We start from the raw sequence: 27,638 nt of genomic DNA, 5'->3' as shown, positions 1-27,638 counted from the left end.
GGATGTACCGCTGTTGATCTTTACTGCAGATTAACATGCTTTCAATTTTTAAATGATTCCAGAGGCAAGACTGGCTGTCAAAGTGGATTTACTGCAATTTCCTCTCTGGCATTTCATGCAGTTTTCCACAGCAGAGCTCACACATCTCCCACTCATTGTTCCCTTTTTATTCGCCGAACCACATGTCAACTGACCTGACATTTCACCATCTCATGGGCCCTTTTCTTATCTGTGCATACTCAGACATCTGTACAGGAGCTACAAAAAGAGGAGAGACTTCTTGAACTATGAGATCTTGTTATATCAAGAAATTCCTAAATGATTCTCTAGTGTGAAAATGCACTTTGTTCATGAGGCTTTCTGGGCATGCCCATGTCCACTGATGCCATTTGGACATGCAAATTATTTAATACTGTTAAAAACAAATGATTGGAGTTGAACGATGAATTTTGTTATTCAATGTATTTTTCTCCAGAAAGCATTCTCGTATATGTACAGCCCACCACCAACCAACACCAAAAAGCCCAGTCTATGTTCTTGTCACACGCTCTAAATGAATTGGAGATGCCAGCATCCCTCCCACATCTCGTCCTCTTGCTGCCCAATTTCCTGTCTAGTCAGAGTTTATTTATTATCTAACTCGACTAAAACGCTTCAGTGACTCGACACCCCGGCTACCATCGGCCGACACACCATCCATCCGACGCCTGGGCTGGTCTGCATCAAATGTCCCGCTGCAGCAGCAATTTGGAGGGGGTGACAAAGCTGGGTGCATTTGTTGGTGCGACTACCTGAGGGAGAACAGCCGGGGATAGTGTAAATGCAGCTTTGAGGAGTTAGGCAGTTTGACATCATAGTGAAGGAGAAGAATGTGTTTACATGATCCCATTTGTCTGAGGAAAGTTCAGAAGCAAGGTGCTACACAATCCTTCACACACAACACTACTGAAGTCCAGTGGCTCTGCAGTCCTACATTGGCCCTCTGGACACGCATGTCACCTCCCATCTGTCTTGTGCACTCTGTCGACCGAGCTCCTGGAGCCATTGTGTTTTCAATCTAGAACCAGAGAACAGCATTACATTTTAATGCTATAATATGAGTCTGAAGACATAGTTTTTGGTGTGTTTTCTTACAGGGAGAAACTGTTTGGAAGCAAAAGGGAGCCCAACATTAGTAATCAGCTTACCTAACTGAAATTGAAACCCCTACTGAATACTAAATGGAAACATTTAAATACGGCTGAGTTTATAACATTAAATGGTTTTTACTTTGCTTCCATAATTTCATGTTTAAGTCCTGGTTACAACTCCTGCAACCTATATTCAATGGAAATAGATTAGTAGATCTCATTTGGCAATATTGATAAGTATTAGTATTTTAAATTTCTCTTAAATCATGATTTTAGTTGCTCCAGAAAAATGAATGCAAAGTGATCACATGTGTTTACACATTGTGATGCATTAGCCTTGGGCTACTGCTGTCTCTGTTTGTTATAATGCAGGTATCAGTAGTTTTGTAGGAGGTGGAGGACATGTTGATGAGAAACACACTGAAGGTGATGGTTTCTTCAGCGTTGGTTCACAGGTGGTGGCTCGGATGTGGAGCCGAGGACAAGGGTTCTATTATGGGAACTGTAGGCTGGTATTAATTCCCAGAGGACACAGTCCTCAGTCTGGATGTACAGTATGAATTGCTGGATGTTTTTCATTTCACAGCAGTTACTGGAGAAGACTAGAAGACACTCATGAAATCTGGCAAGCTGTAAATATATTTTTTTTTATTGTTGGCACAGGCTGCTCTATCTGAATCTCCATGCAGTAAACTGACACTTTGCGATGGGAGCAATGCAGGGACATACATGTAAACTCATCTTTTTTTTCTGTCTATAAGAATCTGTAAAAAGTCACAATTGCCAGATGGCTTGATGAGACGCTCCCGGCTGCCCTGTCCTCTTATTTAAAGCATTTCACTGCATGACTCATTCGTAACAGTATACCACATAACTGAGCTTTAAGTGCGTAATGGCACTGAACTATCACAGGAAAGTTTTCCTTCAATGCACACTTACCATTAATAAGTGAGCCTTCTACTTGGCTATCAATCTTTTAGAGCCTTAGAGACAACACGACAAGCATGCTTTAACTTCACTGGCAGCACGGTCCACGGTGGAGGATAGTAACACACATGTGGCTGTTAATCAGTCTGATCTATAGTTCAGGATGGCATTCTGCACACTTGATACTGCTGTGGACAAATAATTAAGCCCTTTGCATTTTTTTGTCTAAATAAAGCTGATACTATCATCTTGCTCCTACTCGAGGAAAGCAAATCTCAGCATTAAGAAGTAGTCCAGCTTTACAACAATCAGGACTCTCGGCGAGAAACGCATTATAAAAGTCAGTCACAGGGAGTTAGATCGCCTGGCAGACGGAAATGACAGCGGGTACTTCCATTTGTTCTGCTGATGATTTTGCAGTGTGACATTTAATTAAATTTTCAGCACGCAGGATGTTGTTAAAAATCCCACTAATCCAATGTTTGTTCAGAATTTTTTAACAAATGTAACTTTCATCCTGCGGAAGCTATCCAACAACTTGTTGCTTATACTCATAATGCTTAATTCTTAACATTTGGTTATGTGTTACAAGTTGTTTCATATTTGTATATGTTACAGGCTCAGAATACAAACTTGGGTCCAGACCATAGAGTAAAAATAAGATCTAGACTGGTGCAACACATTTAATAATGGGTGACCTGTGTACTTATTTTACAGGTTGATATCTCATATATATATATATATATATATATATATATATATATATATATATACACTCACCTTGAAGATTATTAGGAACACCCTACTAATACCATGTTTGACCCCCTTTCGCCTTCAGAACTGCCTTAATTCTTCGTGGCATTGATTCAACAAGGTGCTGGAAGCATTCTCTAGAAATGTTGGCCCATATTGAGAGGATAGCATCTTGCAGTTGATGGAGATTTGTGGGATGCACATCCAGGGCACGAAGCTCCCATTCCACCACATCCCAAAGATGTTCTATTGGGTTGATATCTGGTGACTGTGGAGGCCATTTTAGTACAGTGAACTCATTGTCATGTTCAAGAAACTTTGTGACATGGTGCATTATCCTGCTGGAAGTAGCCATCAGAGGATGGGTACATGGTGGTCATAAAAGGATGGACATGGTTAGAAACAATGCTCAGGTAGGCTGTGGCATTTAAGGGCCTAAAGTGTGCAAAGAAAACATCCCCCACACCATTACACCACCGCCACCAGCCTGCCCAGTAGTAACAAGGCATGACGGATCCATGTTCTCATTCTGTTTATGCCAAATACTGACTCTACCATCTGAATGTGATTGGTTGATTAGATAATTGCATTAACGTAAAATTGAACAGGTGTTCCTAATAATCTTCAAGGTGAGTGTATATATATATAAACTTAGCACAAAAAGTAAGGAAATTTGTGTTTGGTAGATTATTTCTCTGTGGTAACAATGCTTTTTGGCAATAAATCTTATACCGTTGGAAAGCCTGTTTAGTTCCCTTTCAAATGGTGCCCCATTTTTAAGGAACATGCATTTGTGGGATGAGCAGCAGCGCTGAGTATGTGGGTTGCGCCCATGAAAAATTTGCCAAATCTTCTCTGCCAATGCCAAACAGCTTATTCTGCCATTGACTCGTTTGGTGTTCGGTGGATTAGATGATTGAAGTTTGAAGAAACAAGACATATTGGCAATTGAACAATTTATTCATTTCACAAACAGGAGCCTCAGTAGCGTTTAGAAGAACCATACACAGCTGCAACAGCCTGGCACCTCCTCCTCATGCTGGTCACCAGCCTGGTCACACACTGCTGTGGGATGGCATCCCATTCTTCAACCAGCATTTGCCGCAAGTCAGCCAATTTTTTAAATCGCTTTGGCCATTTCAAATCAATGCGCTCTTCCCTCACAGCGAGTGTGTCGGCATGCAGGAGAAGTGTGGTGCCCGGGGAAACCAGGGCTGCCGGCTTCCTGATTACCTGGAGAGGACCAAGAGATAAGGGAGGGCAAAGACCCACATCACCCACACACATTGATTAGAATCAGGGACTGAAGAGCAGAGAACAGAGGGAATTATTTGTTGTGGAGAGACAAGAACAACAAAGCCCCAGACTGCATGTGAAAAACAAAGCTCCCTTCTATGTCTTGAGTAGCTCTTGTGCCTCACTGCTGTTTCTGTGGTTGAAAATGTTCAGTACAGTGTGAGTTTAAATATGAGCGTGTGTGAGTGTGTGTGTGCGGGGGGGTGATTGGTCTTTAACTACAAATATCTTTCTATCTATCTCTATCTTTTACTGTCACTAGAATGACACAGTTCGGTTCTGAGCGTGTCTAGGGTAAGTTCATTCCCTAACGTGTGCTTTTTTTTAAAGAGAAGGCTGGCTGGCAGTGGATGTGTGTGGGCTTACCTCTGGTCGGCAACAACAGCTAGCCCTGGCCGAGAGCTCCCCATGAGCTGCCAGCCCAGACGGTTGACAGTTCTTTCAAGTTCAAGTTTTTGTAGTTGGTTGGTCCAAAAAGAAATAAAGCTGGAGGTAGTAGGCGTACCTACAAACCCTTAAAGGAATAGGTTGACATTTTGGGAAACACGCTTATTCGCTTTCTTGCTGAGTTAGATGAAATGGTTGATACCACTCTCATATCTGTATGTTAAATATGAATCAAAGTCAGCAGGCTTTTAGCTTAGCATAAAGACTGGAAGCAGGGGGAAACGTGTAGCATGGCTGTTTCTGCCCACCAGAACCTCAAAAGCTCACTAATTCACAAGTTATCTCAACAACGTAGTAAAAACGACTTGAAAAGTTGTGGCGGTTTAGTGTACAGGAAGTGACAAGCACTTTAAGTATTCATGCTGAACTAAGCTCATTGCCTGCACATGCTCTAGCTTTATATGTATTGTACAGACATGAGAGTGGTATCAATCTTTTCATCTGACTTCCCGCAAATAAGTGAAAATGTCAAATTATTTAGAAAATAAGACTTGAAGGATTAAGAGTTGACTTTTCAAGATAACTAATGCTCAAGGATTAGCCTGCCTGCACCAATGTGTTGTTTAAAACATTTCTGGTGAAAGTTCCAGTGAATTTCAGGGACAAAGTAAATGTGGCAAAGTAGCTCACTCAGGTCCAAGAGCTCAGGATGCCCCCTTCACTGTCTACTTGGTTTAGTACTCTTGCACTCTTGCACAGTTTAAGCGGTTAGAAGAAAGGCAGGCAATTGAGAGTGAAATGCCTATTTTTGGTATTTTGTTAAACGCACCCTCAGTATCAGTACATACACCACAGTTGCTTAAATTAGATAAATTTATTTCACAAGTGCCTTAGAATGATTTTTATTTCCAGCACAGTGATCAGTGGGAAGCTATTGGCAGTGCTGCAGGTATGCAGGCTCAGAAAGCTGCTGTTGTTAATGTCATCTGAAGGATGATTCTTTCCAAAGAAGCTCTCATGAATACATCAGTGTTTAAAGACACAAAATGAATGAGAATTATCAACCAACAGTCCCACAAGTTTTTCTGAAGCCCCTTGTGAAAACCTGAAGGAAAATCCTTTGAGTGTAAGGCACCTTTATTTCTAGCATACAGAGACTATTAGAAAAGCACAGGCAATAAAAACAGATTAACAAGTATGTGGAAAGTTGATGAGTGAATTATAATTAGTCTCCTTGTGTGAGCTAAACGATCATCAGGCAACAAACTTTGTTAGTGAAACGTCTGAATTCTTTGTTCCTGAAGAAGTGAGATGAATAATGTAAGCAGCCTGGCAGGCGGACAGTTAAACAGACAAATATAATCATAAGGCTTAAGAAACTTTGAGTTGAAAGTATTTTTCTCTGAGTGGACTATAATTCATTCATGCTCCACTCTCAGACCAGAATCTTTCATGGTTAGGTGGAGTGATGGAGTAAAAAAACTGTGCTCTGCCTCATTTCCATAAATGGGCTATTCTTTAGAGCCACGCAGTGTGAATACATTTTGGGAAAAGCACTCTTAGAAAAGCCAGTTCCTTTTTTAAAGGATTTAACTTTTTTGTGTCAGTGTTGTCGCAGCAATGATTTCCAAAAAACACTGCTGAAGGCCGAAGATTTCACTGCAACACGCATGAAAATAAATTATTTGGGTCAAAGCCAAAAAAGGCATAAGATCTGACAGTGAGAACATCTTCATTCATCACTTTGGAAAAGTCATGCAACTCAAGGACAGAATATTCCACTAATAGAGATGAGATTGCAGGTGAAATGGTGCCTGACATAGCTGCTATTACTATGATGGGGATGCTGTTTGAAGAGAATTAGCATTACGATAAACTGGCAGCCCTTAATAGATGTAAGCATGAAAGAAATATGCCTCCCTCCCTTCCCATTTGTGTGTCTGTGCTTTATTGCAGGTGCTATTGCAAGATGAGCTTAACAGCAGCAGGGCCATATGGGGTCTATGATAAATCTGGGTTTGTCTCAAACATGTGCAACACTTGAACTTGACTTAACTATTTTCCAAAAGGGAAATTTACTTGAGAGTTAGGGTGCAAAAAATATTAAAAATAAAATACAATAGCGACAATCCAAAAACAGTAGGTCTTACAGAAATCAAGGTAGAAGAGTAAATACTTACATTAACCAGGTGGCCAGAATGAATGCTAACGTGCCTCAGTATGTTTATGTTGTGTAAATAGGCAACTGTTTGCTAGAAAATTTGCCATATTATCTTAAAAGGTGATAATATGGCAGTGTTGTGACCTTTCCATGAGTGTTGGTAAAAAATTGCAGAGCTACTAGTCTAAAGAGAAGAGAGTCTTTATCTCTGAAGCTTTTTCTCTCGTAAAAGTGAAACACTTTAGCAGAACACATTTATTTCTCTCCTGTCGGTCTCTTCGAAGGGGCTGATTTACTCTGGCTCTTAACATTTTTTCTTTTTGTCCCTTTGAGCTCTTCACAATGACATTCAGTGACAGTGATATTTCTTGGCTGTTTGTCAGATATTTAGTCCCTAGTCTGTTCATGCAGTAAAGACTATTTCAACTTTTTTTTTACTTGTCAATAAGTTATTTACTTCAGGACAGGTTACATTGGCCGTCTGAAATTAGGTTAAACTAGACTACAGTCGGGCTATAACAGAAAAGAACTGGTTGGTATGATGTGTTGTCCAGGAGATGCAATGTTGTTTAAATTTGGAATTATTCAGGCATTTTCACAGTCTCTACTAGATGACATTCTTGTTGCACTTACCTGTTCAAATGAAACAAAAAGAAGCATATATTTACGCTTCATCTTTTTTTTCCGTCTATTTTCCTGTAATTCAACAACACTTGTCATTGTGTGTTGGGCTCTGAGTGCTGCCAAAATACAGGTGACCTACACGCCAAAATGGACATGAATAAACAGACTTTAAAAACTTGCTAGCCTAGCAACAATACAAACAAACATTATGCAACACTCTGTAGAAGCCAGTGTAACACTGGTACTCTCTCCATTTAATAAGAATATCTGATGGTGTGAATATGTAAATGCATAGTCCTTAAATATAATACGACCCCACTTTTGTATTCATTTATTTCCAGAAAATCATATTGTCATAAACTCTGGCCAATGCTGTATTTAATTGGATAATTTATTTAGATTTTGCATATCAGATAGATGTGTTAATATGCGATCAAGTAGATGATATGACTAGTATCAGGCCTTCATATTGGTCCCCTACACTGTGTGATTTCTGATGAAAGTCCTATTGGTGAAATGCTGCAATAAAAGTTATGGCACAGGTGATGTCAGCTGTCAGGATTCCTAAAGGGAGGGAAAATAATCAGAAAAAAAGACATACAAGTTAAACATGAAAAACGTGATTTCCTTTAAATGGGATTTCTTTGAAAGAGCGTTTTTGCTTAGTAACCAATTGACAGCAAAACAAGGCTTCTCACATCACTGGTTTCTGCTTTGTTTTAGCTCACTACATTTCAGATCTATTTCATCAAAGACAAAGAAAACGAGTTAAGCCAACAACGACACACTGTACCGTAGAAGAAAATGAAAAGAAAGCAGCAGGACACCGGAGCTTTAAATCCCTTTGAGGCTATTTCATTCAAGAGAGTGTTTGTGGATGCTCATTTGTGAAAAGGCCCATACAGCATTTTTATCTGTCTGTTTTCTCCTTTTCCAAGGAAACTGTGTAAACATTTCAAATGGAGCCATTATTCTTTTCTTTGAAGTTTCAGGAAATCATCATACTTCTATGACCGTTGAAAGGAATAAGTCATTTTAGGCCGTTTTACTTCCAAAAAATGGGATGTAGTGTGTCTTTGAGTTTGACTGAAGATATGTCACATATACAGTACTTCTTGTACATATTGTGCTTCCATATGACATTTTGATCTAGTGAAGTGCTCGTGATGCACATAAAGAATGCTAATCGGAACATGATGAGATGGATCATAAAGAACATACATGCATATAGCCTGTAGACGCTTGTATTTGTATGCTATTTTCTCATGCATTATTTAGTTATCCTTATCTTTATATTTGTCATTTTTCTTTCAGTGACACTGCTGTAATTTTGCGCAGCCTGCACACGCGCTGTAATTGTCTATTCTATCATTTTTTGCTGTATTACTGAAAACCCAATTCCCCACAGGGAACCTTGACAGTTTCTGTACTGATCAGTTTTTTGACATAATGCAGATGAAGATAGTTTCACAAAAAAAGCATTGCAACCCTTATTTCATGCTTTATCGCCTGAGTGATCTCCCTCTTCTGGAGTACAGCCAGCGTCTGAGAAACCGTCAGACCACAACGCACCCAAATCTACTAAAAAGCTCATTATGAAGCATGAGCTCATTTTAAGTCTGACCTTTACTTTACTGGAGACCTTTGGTTTAGCCCCGACGTTTTAGAGAAACGGAAGCAAACCATTTTTTGCTCATTAAGTTTAAAGACGTACCGCAGCTTGTTTGGACTTTGCAAATTGGGCAGAAGTGAAAAAGAGCAGATCAAGGGTCATTATTTGCATTAAGAGGCTTTGTCTTCAAGTAGATTTGAATTAAAAGTAAGCAGTAACTAGAATTTAAAAGTTAGGCTTCTTCTATCCCTTACGTCTCCCAACAATGCAAAACTATTTTTTGTCCAGTATGGACTGGATGTGTATAACACCTGCTGGGTTAAAGCAACACTAAATAACTTTTCCCGCTTCAGTCCCCCTATAGGTTGGAAGCGGAATTGTCCATTACATTACATTGTCAAGTTCATTCTAACTACATATCCGCTAACTGATCTGGCAAACTTGCATAATGTAATGTAATGGACAATTCCGCTTCCAACCTGTAGGGGGACCGAAGCGGGAAAAGTTACTTAGTGTTGCTTTAACAGCTGAGTATGACACATTGTAACCTACCATGCTTATTTTTAGAAAAAAAACACTATTGAGAAGATTAAGCAAACCAGGCATATTGACTTAAGGCATGTGCATACTGTATGACTTGTTGGATAATGAAGTAAGTCACATGTTTGTAGGTCCACCTCACCTTTAGCATGATACACCTTGAAGGTAAAGGACATTTGCATAGTAAATAAGCTCCGGCATGTGACTGGTCAGGTGTCGAATGCTATCTCTGCTGTAGCATGTTGATCAGCAGTTCAGAGAGCCTTATATTTAACAGCTGAACATGAGAGTGGGATCAATCTTCTCACCTAACTCTGGGCAAGAAGGCAAATAAGGGTATTTCCCACAATGTTGTACCTATTACTCTTCATCATCCGGTATGGGCTATCTGTCAAATTAGACTTGGTGAACGAAGTCTTATGAATATTCTGGCAAACTGCCCTTGGAAAGTTTCTTCTATTTTCCTTGCACAGTGTGGAAGCAGCGCAGATTAGGGGTGGAACGGTACACAGAAGTCACGGTTCGGTTCATACCTCGGTTCTTACATCACGGTTCGGTTCGGTACAGTGGAGGGAAAAGCAAAACAAAAATGCAGAAGGCAATTTTTTTTATTGTGCATGTCTCAGGCTGTCCACTGAGCTAGCTGTAACAGCTTGAAGTGTATAAAGTAAGATGTAAACAGTAAACAATAAGTACCCTGCATCATCTCCAGACTCCGTCTGTAACTTGTAAACAAAATAAGACAATCTGCTAGTAGTGTGATATGGGAGACAAGCACTGCTCTCATATGTGAATGCACAGAGCAGGGATGTTAAAAGAGCAGCTTCGGTTACACAGAGCAGTTGACGAGTTTTGGTGTTAGCTTCACACGCTAACGGCGAAGCTAACAGCTAACAGCGGAGCTAAGAGCTAATACCGGAGCGAACAGCGAAGCAAACGGGCCTGGAGGCCATTTGTGGTCGAGGCGAGAAGGGATACAGCTACGTCCGTGTTTGGTTGTATTTGGAAGGGGCTAGTTTGCTTCGTGTGGACTCACTGGACCGACTGACTCGACACGTAGGCGGAGCTCGGGAGCTTCCGAGCTAAGGACAGGGCTACAGATTAGGTGTCCCTAAAGAACCGCGTGTCTAACAGTAGTTCCGCATTACATTAATTAATTTGTTCATGTACCGAACCGAGACGCCCGTACTGTTTCGGTTCAATACGAATACATGTACCGTTCCACCCCTAGCGCAGATCCGGGCGATTTTATATGTGGAAGTTGAACTTTTTTGGCTTTATGCACCACTGAGCAACTCTCATAGGAATAAACAGGGTTCCGCCTCGAACACTGTATCCAGTTGTTTTTATGCATCCATGGAGTGGACATTAACCGATTATTTTAATGGAAAGGACCAGGACAAGAGTTGATACTGTACATTCAGCTTTGTGATTTTATAACTGTGAGCTGTACCTTCACCCTCTTCTTTATATGGATGTTTAAGGTTTCATCAACCCAGCAAACACTCATGTTTGCTCATGTGACTCCTCACTTTCAGTCCCTTGGGCCTTGTGCCTGTCAGGATGATTGACAGCCTCCTGCCAGGCATCTTAAGTCAACACCTCTCTGCTGGATCAGTCACAGAATTATGTTTCTCCCAGGGGAGTTAAATTATGTTTCATATTTCATGGGCCACTCTTAAAAGAAAGTGAAAAAATCTCAATAAGACATACTGCCATATTTGTGACATTTCAATGAAGCATAAAACGTTATTTGAAATGGCATCATTTCATCTTTCCCATGCAAATGATAAGATAATCATAACTACAGTAGGTGCTGTTTAAAAAAGACATAAGCAGTGACTGTTTTCATCTAGAAAATTGTATCAACTTGAGCCCTATTTATAAAAGACTCTCATGCAAAACACAGGTGTTTAAGCAGTGATATCTCAGACCAGTGAAGTGAAGGTTTTTGACATTTTCAAGAAGTTCTTTGCCTGGCTACTTTTATTGGACAACACAAACTGTGGCTGTAATGTCCTGGTTTATGTTCCATGTTGACTTGGGATCCTTTAAGGTGAGACTATGAAACATTTGACACAATTCAAGAAAACAATTTCAAATGAAATATTCATAAAAATACAACTTTTAATGCAATGAAGACAGAGAGAGTCTGTAACAGGTTAGATTAACCAGGCTCACCTATAATGTTGAAATGTTAATCTGGGACATGATAAATCATAGTGTAACATTAGCACAAGGCACACTCCTGTGTGTTGAAGTGAACAAGTGTGAAGTGTTTTTTATTGCTAAGAAAGTCAACTTTTTATTTATTTATTCTTTAAAAGTCATAGTCTTGCATTAAGAAAATCTGAAACGTATACTCACTATCTTTCTAAACAATATTGATTGCTATGAAAAATCCATTAACTTTTCCATCTTGAAGTCTGTGCTCAGCGTGAAGCTTCTTTCTCTGTTTATGTCGAGCTGAATCGACACCTAATCCTGCTGCTTTGATGTCACACTGAAGGGTATGTTCATCTCTGGGAAGCAAACTCAACCCAAGGGGCTGTATCAGACTTGATCTGAGCAATCCTCTGGAAGCTGTGAGGCATGTGGGATATTTTCAGCCTCTGTGCCTAAGTACCGTCTGCATGTGTTTGTAGGCAATGGCCAAAAACACTATCAGTCTGATTTATAATATGTTCACCTGTTCTTACACTCCTCCTTTTTTCTTTCTGTCATCACACACACACATTCTCTCACATTGCCGAAGCCAAAGCAGCATCCCATGACTGCCCTAGTTGGCTTTCTCTCAGAGAACGGAGCCAGCAGCAGGCGGCCTTGTGCCACCGTGCCATGTGGTGTGGTCTCAAAGATTACCATTTTCATAATGAGGTGTCAACGAGGATGACGGATGATGTCTCTCCTCTCCTCCTTGGTTTGGACTTCCAAAGTACACAGACTTGGCAAACGGGGGCCAGAAGGAAATCAAAGAGCAGAGGAAATGTGGGAAATGTGGGCAGCGTGACGGAGTATTTCTCCATCTCTCCCATTAACAGAGACATCAGCTGTGACGCAAGCACAGAGAAGTGCCACAGTCCCAGATATAACTGCCAGGATCAGTCTGCTATGCGGATTTAATTATCTGATTCCCACTGAGTCCTCTGCTTTGATCAACACCCACTCACTCATCACTCATCTTCAACCGCTTATCCGGGGTTGGGTCGCGGGGCCAGCAGCTCCAGCAGGGGACCCCAAACCTCCCTTTCCCGAGCCACATTAGCCCAGCTCTGACTGGGGGATCCTGGGGCGTTCCCAGGCCAGGGTGGAGATATAATCTGTCCACCTAGTCCTGGGTCTTCACCTCAACTAGCGCCTTTCGACACTAAGGAGCAGCGGCTCTACTCTACTATTTCTCATGGATGACTGAGCCACTCACCCTATCTCTAATGGAGAAGCCAGCCACCCTCCTCGGAAAACCCATTTTGGCCGCTTGTACGTCCGCAATCTAGTTTGTGCTTTTTATGTTGTGCTGTGGGCAGTGAAATTATATTCATTGGCACTTTATTTGTAGACTAGACCAGGTTGTGTCATTGGCACCTCCTCCCCTGTTTTTTTTTGCATCACTACATTGCCTCTCAATGTCACCGTGGTTTCATGTCTGTTTTGGTTACCGGCAAAGTCCACAAACTTTGGTTCTCTTTCTTATTTCCCTCCAGTCTTTCTCCCTTTTCCTCTCGTCTCTGTACGTTTAGGCAGATTCATTCAGTCTGAACACTCAAGAGTCTACAGACATGCTAGCTCCTAGAGGCTGTACTTAGGCACAGAAGTGCCCTGAGCTAAATGCTAGCAGGTAGTATGTTCATCATAGTTTAGCGTATATAAAAAGCAAATATGTAGGGCTGTCCTCGACTAAAGAAATTCTTAGTCGACTAACACTTATATGATTTTGTCGATTAATCGATTAGTTGATGTAATCGACAGAGCTGTGCTCTTTGAGAGGTGGTTAAGACTAGAAAAGCACAATATAAATGTAGTTAATGAACCATCTGTAAAACTGACTTTCTCCACAATTAATCCTGCAAAAGCACCACTTTAAATATTGTGCTTACCAGAAATGTGCTCATAAGTTTCTTGGAAATGAGTAATTAAGCATGAATAAGCATAAAAAATGACTCATCAACTAAAGAAATCTTAGTCGACTAAGACCAAAACGACAGATTAGTCGACTAATCGACTAAGAGGTGGCAGCCCTACAAATATGTCAACGAGTGTTGCCAACTTAGCAACTTTCTTGCTAGATTTGGTGACTTTTAGCAACTTTTTTTCTTCCAAAAACATTCCTAGCGACAAACCTACTTTTTTTTGGCAGACCTTAACTTCTCTCTCGAGGAGAGTCGCCAATAATTCTCAGTAAATGTGCTCTCAAGTGGCGAGGGGACCAGCAGCACCTTTAGTCGACCAATCATCAGCCTGACAGTGCTCATTAATTAATTTAATTGGAGTATTAAAGTTTTATTACACTGAGTTTACAAGAACAAGTTTATTCAAGTACGATCACAATTAAGTTTGACGGAGATTTAGATGCATATTGATGAGATGATGAACAATAATAATAGCTAATGACAAAGCTAGTTAGCGTCAGTATGGTTCAGCTTGAGTTCATTGTTTTAGCTTTCATTTTCTAAAATATTGTATGTACTGTATGTTATGCAAATTAGGGACCGTTCGGTATTTATGGAATGGACCACCGGAGGAAAATAGGGGAGGGTCATGTCTTTTTATTCTTTGTTGAGGGGAGGGTCATCCAATTTCTTTTAGTCACCCAACTTTTGTATTTGTGAGAACAGCTAAATTTCAAAGTGGCTTGTTTGGTGTATATTTATCCATGTAGCTCCATGTAGCCCTCTCAGTCTCGGCCCCTATCGCTGGCAGATGGGTCCCTCCCTATTTAGTCAGCCAGACAATTTGAACTGTAGCTTTAGAGACCGTGGGATTTCCCAAACTGAATAAATCCCGCTCGCACATATAAACACAAAACTGCTTTGCTAGCTCCATCGTCTTGTAACTAAGACATCTGATGAAAAAATAATTTTATTCATTAGCATGATTGCCGTACTGTTAAGTTCAAAAACAATCCAAAACACCGTACGAAACGGACTGCACCAAGCCGGGAGGGCATGAGACGGGAAGTCTCCAGGCTGCAGCCATACCCGACTCAAATACCTTTCGGTCCCGGTGACCAGGTCAGGCACAGAGAGAGGAGGCTCATTTGTCACTGGCATATATATATATATATATATATATATATATATCAAATGCCTTGAAAAGGCTGTCGTTTATATATATATATATATATATATATATATAGGCATTTGAGAAGGAAGGAGTGGTAGCATGCAAGCTCCCAAATTGACACTCGTCTGAGAAATGGAGTTTTGGATAATGTTCAGCTTTGGCAGCTTTACCTATGTGCTAAAATATACAATGACTGAGGAAGCCTAGTGATGAGTCCATAGCAACCAGTGTTGAATTACCCAGTGTGCTTTGCTGAATGGTCTCAATGTTTTATTGTTTTATTTCATGTGAATACTAGTTTACTAGAGGAGTAACTTAGTATTTGAAGTAATGCAGTAATGCAGGAAGTGTGCATTTAGTTCCCATGCTTATTGTGTTTCCACAACAATGGTTGTTAGTGAGTAAATCTACTGAAATGGCCACCACACCATAACAGAGGAGTGTGATGCGTAAGATGAGAATGCAGAGGTATAGTCACATATGTCATGGCTGTAAAAAAAAAAAACAATGGCTATCTGTATGTCTTTGCCAAGCGCAAATCAGTACAGAAGGTATCAATACATTGTTTGGGAGAGTCATCCCTTTTTTTTCCATATCATTTTGGAGGGTCATCCAAAATGTATTGCTGGTAAAGGGAGGGTCAGGTCTATTTTGACTAAACATCCCAAAACTCCTCCAGTGGCCCCTGAAATAAATAACGAACAGTCCCTTAGTGTGTGATGTCATATAGTGACATGAGGGCATTAGGAATGTCTCTGTAAAAATGTCACGTCCTGCTTCATTCAATTTCAGTTTCATCCAATAGTTGAGATATTTCAGTCTGGACCAAAGTGGTGGAGCGACCGACCGACAGACTAGGTCTTTAAACCTGATCCTTATCATTTAATAATATTTGATTCATATACTGTATAAATTCTTAACGGGCCCTCTGTGGATATCCGATAGCTATACCACCTCTACATGGGTCAACACAACAAATATAACATCAAATCAAAACAAATACAACATAAATGGAGAGTTTGATTCCAGCTATGCTCCCGACACTAATTATGACTTTACTTTCATTACGCTTATCAAAATGAGGCAAGACTTAATCAAATTACCAACCAATTGTTGGTGTGTATGTAAACCGGAGGTGTCCGTAGTGTGAACTGTGCAGGAACTGGTGTTGTTTGATGCGCGCGCAGTCTCTCGGGCAGACTTGTAATAGAGTCGGGTGTGCAGCTGTGTTCAGTAATTACTTTATCCAGTCGGGTATTCCTAATTAGAAAAGCATAATGATGTCAGGCTGGAGGAAAAATTCAATTCAGTTTGATGAATAACACTGAAAAGCTTTCATTGTGTTTTGTGAGCCACATACATGACACTCCTGTAACTTACACATGGAGTATTCGTATGAACAAATTAAACAGGAGATCATTTAACAAATGAGGCCCCTGATGTTACTCTGATTACAACTTTCTGTAATGATCGTGTTGATGACGGCCCTGAGGATCAGTTATTGAGAAAATAGTCCCTTTATGTGGTGCCGCTACTTTTAGATTACATGAGCTAACGGCTCATCATAAGTATTGATTTATTTGTCAGCGCCCGTCAATTTTATTCGTAGGGTTGTTCATGTAGCAGAGGTTTCTTACTGTTGCTTCGTCTGTACTGACTTAGCCTTACTTTGTCCCCAGTGACTTTAGTTGACTATAAAAATAAATGCATCTGGAAAATAAGTTCACACAGTTTATTAAAAAGATGTATTTGTAGGTGTTTGACTTCTGTCTCATAACTGAATTAAAAAAAATTGTGATGCAGTTTACTTTCCTGCATTTCTCCTTCTCTAGCTCTCTGTTCCCTTAAAGGTGAGCACTGTCGAGACTGTTTGCTCTTGCTATGGTGCAAATTTGTACATTACACGGAAATTTGTAGGGATTGACTTTTCCCCTGCAAATATGACCACAATCACTCAGGTTTCTTTTTTTTTCAGATTCTATGTTTGTCTACATGCTTGCTGTTAATGCTTTTTCATTGCTGGTGACTTTCGAGATGCCTGACATTGAATCTGCTTACAATACAAACATTTAACCAAACAGCCTCCCTTTTCGGATCCATTGTTGTCATATTACCATAATAAATTACACTTTTGCTTCATTCCTCATAGATCATAAACATACCAAAATCAGTGAAGAGGCTTTCAGCTTGATTAGAAAGTGCAGTTTTAATTAGGCAGCAGAATAATGATATTTCTAACAGCAAAGTCTGGGCGACAGCGGAGGATATTAGACACCCTAAGTGCTCCTCACATTAAGTATTTTTTATCTTTTTTCCATTCTTCTGCCCCACAGTGCTGCACTTGAATCCATTTTAAAACTTCAAAGTCCTTTTGAGGCTGCATAAAATTGTTTTTGTGACAAAAAATCCTCATGTTTAAAAAACATACGAGTATAGCAGTAAATTTAATTCAAGTTCATTTAGAATGTTATTCGGTTCCTATGCATGTCGCTGGTTTCAAGACTCACACACAAAAATGGATTTTCTCCAGAGGACATCCCCCATCTGTGACGATTGTTGTTGAAGTGTGATTCTCGAAGGAAAAAATTTTAAGATTGAACTGTCTTTTGCTGGTCGGCTCAAACACACAACATCTTTCACCAACACAGAAAGGAGAAGAAGTGTGCTGTGCCAAAGATGAGAGTATAAACCTGTTATACTGACACTTCTTCACACTTCTCTCTGGTGCAGGAAATTAATTCACAACACTTGCCAAGCACAGCAAGCTGTTGGTCCCGGCTTGGAGATGGATATGACCAAACACAAACGCCAAATGAAGTGGGTAAAGTCCAAACCCATTACTATTAGCTCCCATAACACAGGCCGAGTGATTACTTTCTGCAGTAAAATGTGACTCTGTGCCAATCCCATCAGCAAGTAGCAAATTACTGGGAGAGGAGAGTCCATGTCTTGTCCAGAGGCAGTGCCATTGGAAATTAGAGTGATATGTATACACATACATGCCTTGCAGGGTTTCATTCCCATGCACGCCAAACTAAATGCTTCAAATTTTAACTCTAAACTAGTGCAGTGCCCATTGAAAATGTTTGGAACGGGCGATTGCTTGGTCTGTGGTATTGCTGCCAAATTGTACCCCAAAATTACTTAAAGAAGGACCCCAAACCACTTAATATGCACCTCCACTGTATAGCCTACTACTGACTTACAGTGTAGGCTACGTCTACATCAGAGGAAGACATTGTACTACTGTATTTACCTGACAGAGAACGGGGCAGATTCAGAATGTAATCACAAAATATCACAATGAAAATGTGGAGTATGGAGTATAGCGTCATGGACTGATGGCAGTGTGCTACCCATCCGGCCCGTTATGAGAGCAGGTTGTGTCGTATGATCGTTAACGAATTTAACACGTCAGCAGAGGTGTTCATTTCCATACAGGTTTAGTGGCTTGACGGTTAACGGTGAAGTATGGATTTGTTCGCGGGGGTATTTTGGCGACGGTGATGTTATTAGTGTTGTAAGTTAGCAGTAGACTTAATTAACCCGACCAAGGGCGAGTCTGATGAAAACTGATGTGTCTGCCCGGTTCAACTCTGAGATTTTCTCGCATTGCACAGCGCTGTTGTAAAGTGTTCTGCATGTGGCGTCTGCGTGTGATGTGCAGGTTACCTTCCCCCCAAACACGGACACACATATACAGATACGTCTCGCTGCCACTTGTCTGTAGCTGGCTGTGCTTTGCATGTGTGGGATTCTGAAACGTCCTTAAATTCGGGAATTGTCATTTGTTTATTCAAAGTCAAAGACAGTCCAAAGTAGTGCTACTTTGCACATGTTTGTGGGTCTGAGGTGTATGGCACATTTTAGCTGCCAAAGCTCCGCTGCTCTCTGTCTCTGGTCCTCAGGGTGAGAGGGGGAGTGGCCAAAAGCCAATGTGTGCTTCTTTTACCTATATATTTAACGATATCTTTTGCATTTCTAATCCAAGCAACGTCACACTTGGCACTGCACTTACTCGTGCCTGTAGCAAGACACCTGTCAAGATTGATATCCATCGAACTAACGGTTCGAGAGATATGCGTATAACAGACAGACAGACAGACAGACAGATGTTTCTGCAATTTATAGATAGATGTAACCGCCCCCTCTCAGCATCTTCAGTTCTCAAGCCAGCCCATGTCTTTTAATAAGGAATATGTCAGATTTTGTACCATGGAAACTGTTCTGCTATACAATTCAGTTACTTAGCAACTAAATGACATATCTCACAAATAAAAGCCTTAACCCTCAGTGGTGAGAGAACTTTGCAAAACAGAAGGACATCACTGTGATGGTTGCGATAAATCTGTCTCCTCCAGGTCGACATGTTCAAGGTGGGAGTGTCGTCCTGAAGGTTTTCCTCCCACGATGGGCCATTAGTGCTGTTAGCACATCCTTCTTTGGTAATGGGAGTCATTAAAGCCATCAAAGTTAAAGGACAAGAATGATAACTGGGTTGTCATAGCAGATGTTTTTAAACATTCCTACATAGCTCAGGTCTTCAGCGATTAAGCCATATATCCAAATCATATTACTTGAAAACTTTTGGGAACCTATTATTAAAGCCAAGGTTTTCCAGGAAAGTGCGTCACTTTTTCCCAAGTTCCCAAAATTTGGCCAGAAAAACTATCAGCGGAGTTGAGATTGAGGTAGTCTATATCCTTGACGTTCCACTTCCGGGATTGCTCCGGTGCCGCAGGAAATTCTGCCTGATGCATGTATTTTCGCCGATGTCCATTTCCTTCCACTTTCATAGTGTTGGAATTTTAAACTCTTTTTGTGAGGACTACAGTTGACTGCTCCTCAGATCTCTACAGGGTAAATCCAGACAGCTAGCTAGACTATCTGTCCAATCTGAGTTTTCTCTCGCACAACTATTTTACAGCAGCTCTGTGCGGAGCTTAGTGCCACACATGACGATTGTGATTGGTTTAAAGAAATGGCAATAAACCAGAGCAGGTTTTTCTCTTATCCCAGACCCTCCTCCGCTCTGCAGTGTGTGGTTGGTCTGGCAAAGCGAGACTAAGGTTGAGGTAACTACTGTATAGGCTCAGACAGACTTCACTTGAGGCCGCTACTTGGACGTTATCTTGACCTTTGTTCCATTCAGAGCTTCATCATTTTCATGCTCTAGTTCTGCTTTTAAATGATCAGATTCATAAATGGTAAAAAAAACAACTAATTATCATCAGTGGCCTCAGGTACATCTTTATTTCGTTGAGCTACTGTCATCAAAACTGAAAATGCTGCTTGGCACTATACCTGACACCCCAGTGCTGCACCATCATGTTACTGTGACAGTAAGCTAATATAAATGCACTTTTTCATTATCGTATCTATATCTATTCATAATAACAGGGAGACTATCACTTGCATCCAGCAAACTGTGAATAAGAAAATGTGACTCTTGCATACCTCAAGTCTCAACAATGCTTTTTTATTATTTTTGACATCTTGACTCCAGATCATTGTTAAAGACAAATAGATTGAGGAAGATCAGGCAGTGAGGGCTTCCTTGAATTAAATTAAGAGTCCTGGGTCGCTAAAGGTCGGTTTATATCTGACTCCTGTGTGCTGTGTTAGAGGTTAACTGATTAGAGGAAATGAAACAAACAGCACCAATACCAGTGTGTATATACCGTATACAATCTAAGGGTAAATTGAAAACCTTAATGTATTTGAATTATCCTCTAGGACACAGTGAGCTTTATAGCACCTTTCATCAGTGCACCATGTTCTTCTCACACTGGAAGGTGAATAGCACAGAAGAAAAAAAACAGGATAATAATGCATGACCTGAAGGCTTTTATAGCTCACACTGGCTTTCTTAACAAAAGCACTCTATGTGATGAGCTGAAAATACCAATATATGCTCCGGCCTCTGGAAGTGGGAAACATTACTTATATTCCGCATTGAATCAGATATGCAGCAACACATGGATTTATTGTACAATACAGAAGTCTTTTTTTATTCCTTAAGGCTGTTGGATACAGGGATCCTGCTGCTCTACACAACGCTGTTTTTTTAAAAATTTGGGTTCCAAATGCACAAACCCCTGCCTTCACAGATAAAAGCAATAGAGCATATCATAGCTTTAACCTGCTGGTCAGGCCTATGGACCTTTTTCACAGCAGACATTTTAACTTGTCATAATAGGAAATAAGCACAGCTGAAATTGATAACCTTAACGATGGCTCAATTCCATCAAGTGTCCCAGTAAGCTATTACAGTGAGTCAGCATGCACAATACCAGGGCCTCTCCTAAGTGGAATGCAGCCATCATTAATGGTTTGGAATACACCTGTGCTTTTCCTACTATGACATGTCAACATGTCTGCCGTGAAAAAGGTCTATATCATAGAAAAAGCCAGTGTTGCCTATGTTTAGCATTGCATATTAACATAGGAAAACGGAAGGGGAAGATGAGGGGATGAAGAGAAATGTACCAGGGGTGGGGATAGGCCATTAAGAATACCTGGTAGAAGGTTGGGAAGCTGATAAATGAGCTGTCTGTGTTGCTTTGTTGGGAGGTGGGTGGGCGGGGTGCAACAGGGGAAGCCTTGTCCATTTCCTAGACGCTCCACTGTTGACTTCCATTACTGAACCCTGTGGTGGAAGGCAGCCATGACAAATGGTGTAGTAATCGGGGTGGGGGGGGCATCCAAAGCCCAGTATGGGCATCTGCAGCATGCAGGGCCGAGGAAACACATTGTTGGCTGGAATTACAGATGAATTAACAACGGTGTGGAGCTCTGCAGTCTTGTAACATCTGAAACATACCAGGATACATCACCAGTGTACTGTCACTTTGCTTGCAATCAATGAGATAGTAAATCAGAAAGCTGTTTTGGAATCAGCTAGCTTGCACTTGTCTGTCCTGGGATACTGATCTAGTCCCAGGACATTGTAGCTGAAGGGGACAAAGGAATGAGGACTGCAGGGACTAGTTCTATCTGTTGCAGATGCTCCTGCGGTGATTGAAAGTTGTGTTTCATAAATGACTGTCTCTCGCAAATTGCAGATACATTTTCAAGTCCTAAAAGCCTCTGGCATTCTCCTGCGTCACAAGTATGGCTCTTGTTTTGATTAGTAAAACATGTTAAAATGATTTGGTGAAACTGGCCCCTTGTCCTTGTTTGCATCAGTTTTTTTTATTTATTTTTTTTTTTTTTTGAGAGAGGTTTTTTGCTAAAACAGCTGCCTGCATCTGGAGCAGACGCTATGAGAGTGAACCAAAAATGTAAAGTGGCAACCTCTTTCACATCATCCATTATTAACATTAAAATATTGATAATAGCAGCTTTAAAACCATTGTCAGCCACAGGTAGAGGTGTCAGGAAATGGCTTATTTAGTGTCAGCTGATTGCACAGTTGCATCAAATAAGCTGCTGATGTCACAGGCCTATGCTGTTTGTAAGACGGACCTTTTTCACAGAAGATCTTTTGACATCTCGGGTGTAAATAATCAAAAGAATGTGGGCTGAATTCCATTTAGCTGCTTTAGTTTCAGGGTCCGGTATTGAGTGTTGAGCATGCAGGCTCACTGGGATCCTTGAATAGAACGGAGCCTTCATTAATGTTATTAGCAACACCTGTGCTCTTCCTCCTATGACAAGTCTTCATCAGCCTAATTAATGCAACTGTGCAATCAGAGAGCACACCTGGTATTAATCAGCTGTTGTTTCCAAACACCTCTACCTGCTGTAGCTGATGGTTTTTCATTAAAAACCAAATGCTTGAAACAGCAACTATACCTTTTTTTTCTTTTTCGTAGAAACTACTCTTCTGTGTTTTAATTATGTGGATTTCCTGGTTTCCTGTTGTTTTGAGTTCACAAAATATTAACATTCGTAATAAAAAAACAATCTAGGTTAAAATATACTCTTTAAAATAGCAGGATGCAATGCAACTCTTATACACTTAATATGATTTAAAGGTCCCATGGCATGACATTTTCACTTTATGAGGTTTTTTAACATTAATATGCATTCCCCCAGCCTGCCTATGGTCCCCCAGTGGCTAGAAATGGCGATAGATGTAAACCGAGCCCTGGGTATTGTGCTCTGCCTTTGAGAAAATGAAAGCTCAGATGGGCCGATCTGGAATCTTGCTCCTTATGAGGTCATAAGGAGGAAGGTTACCTCCCCTTTCTCTGCTTTGCCCGCCCAGAGAATTTGGCCCAATCATGAGAGAGAGGCATCATGGCTTTCAAACGAGCAAAGTGGCAGTTGGTCAAGGCCACACCCCTCCCCCCCTCCACCTTGCCCCCCCTCTCTCCTCCCCAATAGCTACAGACACAGAAATGGCACATACTAAAGAAAGCTCATTGTGGGACTGGCTCTAGTGGCTGTAATTCTGCACCAAGGCTGAATTTCGGGAAAGAGACTTCAGATACAGTATTAGGGGACCACTAAGGTCTATATAAAAGAGACTTCAGATACAGTATTAGGGGACCACTAAGGTCTATATAAAAGATATGCGCGATATGTGCGCTCTGACTGTGTAAAATATTTAAAAAGCCTCATGGGCTTCTGCACCGCCTGAGAAAAAAACAAATCTGTTTTTACACAAGGCGAGGTCCACGTCTCTGAAGAATAACTTGAGAGAAAAACATGTATTTTCTCAGTTTTCTGGTCCAAGACGACTGTTGCTAGGTGATAACTCCTGAGCATTCAGCCTCTTCCTCATCCCTGCCCAAGAAATGCAAGTTTGAACTTCCTGAGGGCTTCTCGTCCCCTGAGGACCTTTACTCATGCATTCGCTAGAGAAGCTGACCTGCCATTGTTTGTTGTTTTAGTTATAATTCATCTGCCTTTTTCATGTTTCACTGCAGAATACTTATTCACAGTCAAGCTTTCCTCTGCTTAAGATGTGAAAAGGTTTCAAACTTCAGAACGTCTAGTGCGGAGGCAGTTACTGTTTATCATCGAGCACATCTTATACCAGAAACCTATTTTTGTGTGAAGAAATCACACATGGCTCTCACACACATAACATCAACACATAATCACGTTTTTCCCAATATTTATTTTTTGTTAAATAATGGACATTTGGCATGAAAAATACTGTACGTGTAGCCAGTAACCATGAACCAAACAAGACCGCATCATAATACCTATATCATAGTGGAGATACAGTAAAAGCAAAACGTCACAAACATCAATAACCTCACATTTAAACCCTCTCACAAACGAGATAGTTAATAACAGACAATTACACGTTTTATAGTAATACAATGTAGCACACGCAGGCACCAGATGTGACAAAATGTAATACAAATGTTAGCAGACCGGGAGACTGCTTTGGTAAACATTTAGCACATGTAGACGCACATACACGGACAGCTCCACCATCAGGGAAGGATTTCCAATGCTAATAAAAGCTAAATATATGATTTCATCAGCTCATCTCTACGCCTCTCTTCACCCCAGCATTTGTTTACTTGTGCCGTTTTTTTTTTTTCCCTCGAAGCTGAGACTTTAACTTGCATGTCAACACCATAGACTATATAAAGGTTAACACTTAAGATGCTCCCTCCCTCAGAAGGTGTTAGGAAGCGAAAAGAACAACTCCACTCTTCCTGTCACTCAATGTATGAGAAGGAAGGGGGAACAAGAAAGCTACCAAAGACACATTTTCCCTTTTTACAAAGAGGTACTCTTGAAGGCTGAGTAGAAAATGAACATGAAAACAAACAGATGAGAGCAGGTTCTTTTGACAAATCACATTATTTTTCTCAGGTGCAGAACCTGTAGGCCAAAACATAATATTTAATTCTGTGCCTGAGGTGAAACTACAAAAATCACTCTTTGCAATTATAAATTATTCTGCAGAAAAACAAAATAAAAAAACCCAGCAGAGGCACATTTCTACACCCACCCCGTAGCCATTATAAACATTTGAGACATACGGTAATATCTTCTAATTTACTTATGAGAGCTTTGTCAGTGTTTGCTACTGGCTGACAATCTCATAACTCCCAGCAGTCAACCATTCAGCAGTTAAGAAAAGCAGCTTTGTTTGTAGCATTTTTAGGAAAGGATTGTGAAAGCTCAAGATGAGTAGTGTAGTAGTAGTAGTAGTAGTGGAGTAAAACATGAGAATCCCCCAAGTTACAAGTTAACTTAGAGCAAAATCATAATGAACAGCTTGAAAGTGCACAAATGGCATTCCAATAAGTCATCACAAACACGAAAAGGGTTACTATTTCACTGCCAGAAAAGTGACATTAATGAAATATGACTGCAGTTTATATTGTGTGCTGTCACTTCTTTTGTGTCCCGAGATGGTCAAAAATTGTTCCACGTGTTGTGTGCGGAAATGAAGAGGCTTGCTGTTTTTTCCTCCTCGTGTGCCGCCTGGAGCACCTAATGGGTTTCTTGTTGAGGGAGGTAGAGATAAGAGAGAAACCGACGGAAACCAAAACCAAACGGTCCCATGCCTCGGTCTCATTTCAGTTTCAATTTGCATCAGGCATTGTTCTGGGGACAGGGTAAGAATACGATTTCTCACCCCTGGGGGGGTCATCTACCTTGTTTTTTGAGGAGTCTGTAAACTTACTGCGTTATGGTAAAAATAAATGATTTCGGTAGCTGACTGCTTCAGGAGACATTCACAGTTACTGAGCAGAGGTTTGGTGGAAGTGCTCCAGATGGCCTTAAAGGAATAATAAGACATTTGGGAAATGTGCTTATTTGCTTTCTTGCTGACAATTAGATGAGATTAATGCTACCACTAAATATGAAGCTACAGCAGCAACCCATTAGCTTAGCTAGACTGAAAAACAGGGGGAAACAGCAAGCCTGGCTGTTCAAAGATTTAAAAATAACCTCCATAAAAAACGTAACTCCTTTTTTTTCATGGATAAAACAATCAAGACATCAGGGTTAATAGTTATCTTAGAGGTGCTGGAAGGTGGTCTTTTTAAAACTTTGACAGAGGCAGGCTTGTTGTTTTCCCCAGTGTTTCTATTCTACGCTAAGCTAAGTGCCTGAGGTCTGTCTCTTCGTATTAAGCGTATAGACCTGACATCTTAACTTTCGCACGTATGTTTTGAGAGTTTAGTTCAGTGATCTCTGTATTCAAAAGATTAAAAGACCCCAAATCATCTCCCACTTTAGTGTACTAAACAACTCAAAATGACTACAGAAGCATGTATCCTGTAGTGAGGAAATGAGTTGCACTTGTACAAAATGCTGAGTAAAACTAGCTTGACTCTGGGAGGTTTGCTCACTTTAATAACGCATACCTAAACCGGCCAGCCGGCTGAGGTAAATAGAGAAACCAATATATAAAACTCAACAAAAACAGTACATTTTTAAGAGCAAATCTCTACATCTCTGCAAGGCTTTTACCATGACTTTTAGTTTGCAAGTTTTTGCACTGTTCATTCATAATGCACATGACCAGAGACTGAGATTTATTTTGTGAAGTTGTAAATCTACAGGCCATGATATACAAAATAACACCAATTTTGGATTAAGAAGCTTATCTTCATTATTCCTACTTAGCTATGGTAATTTAATATACTCAGCCAAACTATAGGCTCCAATGTCATAATGTGAAACATGTAAATAAATATTGTTTAATGGAAAGTGAAAGCGTGCACAGACCGTGAAATAAATCCTGACTAAATTCGCAAGGTTTCTACTTAAAATAAAAAAGCACACAAAGTTGAGGCCGCCAGGCGAGGGGTTTACAAGTAAGGCTCTGCTGGGGATTTTTTGTGTCAATTGTCTGCCTGCAAGCCGAGCTCGCCGTTACCTCCACCGCAGCCTGTAAACTGCTCTCAGACAGCGCTTGTGCCTGCAAATCTCAGCTGTCACCCACACGCTATTGTCATTCATGTATTCATACGCCTCTGCACTGAAAAGAATAAAAAGGAAGGCGGCGGGGGGGGGGGGGGGGGCTGCAGGGACAGCGAGTGCTAGGCGATGGGAGGACTTGAAAAAGAGGACCAAACTTGAAAGTCAGGAAATGACAGCACTCAGCTGTCAACGTACACCGTACGCAGGACAAAAGTATTACATCACACAAATCCAGATATTTGTGTGTTGCAGAAGCCAACTGTTAAATTCTGAGTCTATTTTTTTTTATCTTAATGGGGTCTGAAATTATTCACTGCAACACTATCGTGTCCATATTTTGGCAGAATTGACTGAATTCATGAATGAAGTCATGAATAATTTTCATGAGAATTTGGAATTTGTTAAAGGCAGGGTTGGTAATGTTAAAAATCTGATGAGAGTGGCCGGGTTAGCTCAGTTGGTAGAGAATGCACACATATATAGAGGTTTACTCCTCGACGCAGCGGCCGTGGGTTCGACTCCAACCTGTGGCCCTTTGCTGCATGTCATTCCCCCTCTCTCTCCCCTTTCATGTCTTCATCTGTCCTGTAGAAATAAAGTCCTAAAAAGCCCAAAAAAATAATCTTTAAAAAAAAAATCTCTGGGCTCCGTCTAAAGGCAGCTACACACCGGGCCGACGGCCGACTGTTGGCAGAAAAGGCAGTTGGACTGATCAATCTCCTCGGAACACACCAAAGCAACGAGACGTAATATGTCTCTATAACAGCAGGCGGCGCTAATCTGTATTGTCACCCAAAAAATTAAAAACAGCAGCTTATTGGACGAACGCATCACGTGGGTCTGGCTGCTGCTTCCGGATTTTGGCTTTTTCAACCGGCCATTAATGGCGACTCATTCAAAATACGATCTCGTATTGTACTAAAATAGTTCACCAAAACATGTTTCTGAAAACATTTTAAGCAAGAAATAGGCCGTGCAGTTGCTGAATCTGTCTTCATTTCAGATCAACAAAGGTCAGTTTAAAAGATTTTTGTCAGATTTTGAGAGACTCTAGTCACGGTCATCCCGCTCGCCATTT

General features: G+C 40.7%; 1 long non-coding RNA gene across 1 annotated transcript; it reads right to left on the bottom strand.

Moving 5' to 3' along the window:
* Positions 1-505: 505 nt before the first annotated feature.
* LOC116044611 lies at positions 506-22,297 on the bottom strand. The gene is made up of 4 exons (XR_004103719.2): positions 22,178-22,297; positions 21,229-21,359; positions 4,473-4,611; positions 506-1,057 (listed from the first exon to the last, which is right to left on the bottom strand). It is a non-coding gene; the product is annotated as an uncharacterized LOC116044611 (long non-coding RNA).
* Positions 22,298-27,638: the final 5,341 nt, after the last annotated feature.

The sequence above is a fragment of the Sander lucioperca genome, chromosome 24, assembly GCF_008315115.2.
Source record: "Sander lucioperca isolate FBNREF2018 chromosome 24, SLUC_FBN_1.2, whole genome shotgun sequence".
Classification (NCBI taxonomy): domain Eukaryota; kingdom Metazoa; phylum Chordata; class Actinopteri; order Perciformes; family Percidae; genus Sander; species Sander lucioperca.
This window is presented reverse-complemented; position numbering and strand designations above follow the sequence as displayed.